This window comes from Sinocyclocheilus grahami, unplaced genomic scaffold, assembly GCF_001515645.1.
Source record: "Sinocyclocheilus grahami isolate Dianchi unplaced genomic scaffold, SAMN03320097.WGS_v1.1 scaffold512.1, whole genome shotgun sequence".
NCBI lineage: Eukaryota > Metazoa > Chordata > Actinopteri > Cypriniformes > Cyprinidae > Sinocyclocheilus > Sinocyclocheilus grahami.
Genome location: NW_015505691.1, coordinates 1,182,291 through 1,183,881, shown reverse-complemented (window position 1 = coordinate 1,183,881; position 1,591 = coordinate 1,182,291).

Sequence of the window (1,591 nt, the reverse complement as noted above, 5' to 3'; positions counted from 1 at the left end):
AAATCCTTTATTTATAACATGTACATGAAAAATCTAAAAGATTAGACACAACTATGGGACACGGTCGTGCAGCAGCGAGCAACAGTGAAAGGAACCTCAAGGTTGTAAATGTGTGAAATTGTATAGGGCCCCATTCCTGTATTTTGTCTGGGGCCCCCAAATCACTAAATCCGCCCCTGATAATGAACATACCATTTGTCATTTACTCCCGACATCTGAGCCTCTGAAGACGCAGTGGATTACTTTTGTTTGTGAAGGGAATGCGCCCCCAATCTGCCTAAATGCGTTTGCTTGCGCGAATCATTCATATGATACAGCTTCACTTCACAAGTGAATATAAGGGTTTAAAATTTCATAGGGCCCTATTATTGTATACAAATTAATAAATTAAGTTAAGTTGTTTTTATGAATTCAATTAATTAGATGTGTTTTTGATTAAACCATTGAAATGGAATACAGAAAAATTTAAATGGACAGCACAGAATTTGGGCCCTTAGAATGTAATTTTTGTTTAGAGGGTTTTTTAATGAATCTTTGCAATCGCTATTCCTAATAACGTGCTAGTTAGCAAGTTTTGTGGCTAAAGTAAACAGTCTCAGAGCAGGACTGGTCACACCACAGAAGAGAGGGGCGGGGTAAGCAGAGCTCATTAGCATTTAAAGCAACATGCAAAAAACTGGTTTATTTCTGCAGAGCTGATTTTGACAAGGTAAAAGGGGTGTTTTTTACACTACCATTGAGAAATTTTAACCAAAGTATGTTATAGACTTTTCATTAAGACCCTAAAGAATCATATCAACTTGTGGAAAACGGGGATCCGATGACCCCTTTAAGTCTTCGAAGTGTTTCAAGAAGTTCACTAAAATCTTTAAAGAGTTCTGACTGCTCTTTTCGAATGTCATTCTTCCCCATATGGATGATGATTCGATTATCAGTCTTGTGCTTCATTAGAATGTTCCGAAGTTCCCTGTTCACATTACAAATCACAACAGGTTGCTTGAGGAAAGCAGCACGTAGTTGTAGTCCTGCTACTGATGTTTCTGATAATAGTCACCCAATACCAGAGACCTGGGCTCGGCTGTGCTCTGAGCTGAATGCCATTAGGGCCTTTCGCACCGCTTTAGTTCCAGAACTAAATGTACAGTACTAAAGTACTGGGACGATTTTGTGTGAACTATTTCCCAGTACTATTTAAAGGGTTGCATTCGCACCGACAGTGTGTACTAAGAAGTGACGTAAGCCGGTCGACAGCGACGTCATTTGTGCGCGGCGTTCAACAACAGAAACAAAGAACAACAACGTTAACAACAGGAGGATGGAGGATGCTGTGTTCGGAGCTGTGTTTTTGTTGTGTCTCGCTGATTTCACAATAATGGACATGGAAAGTCGACGTATACGTAAAGCGATGGAAAGAACGGAAAGGAGGACTAAGAATCTCCAACGACAACTGGCAGTGCTACATTTGCTACAAGTGCCTGCACTTCAGCGTCCGTCCATCTATCGCTGTTCTCCATACTTGCGAAATAAGTTGACACAATGTTTACAGTATGTTTACACGGCGTTTTAAATCATGGCGGGTGAGGGCGTTTTC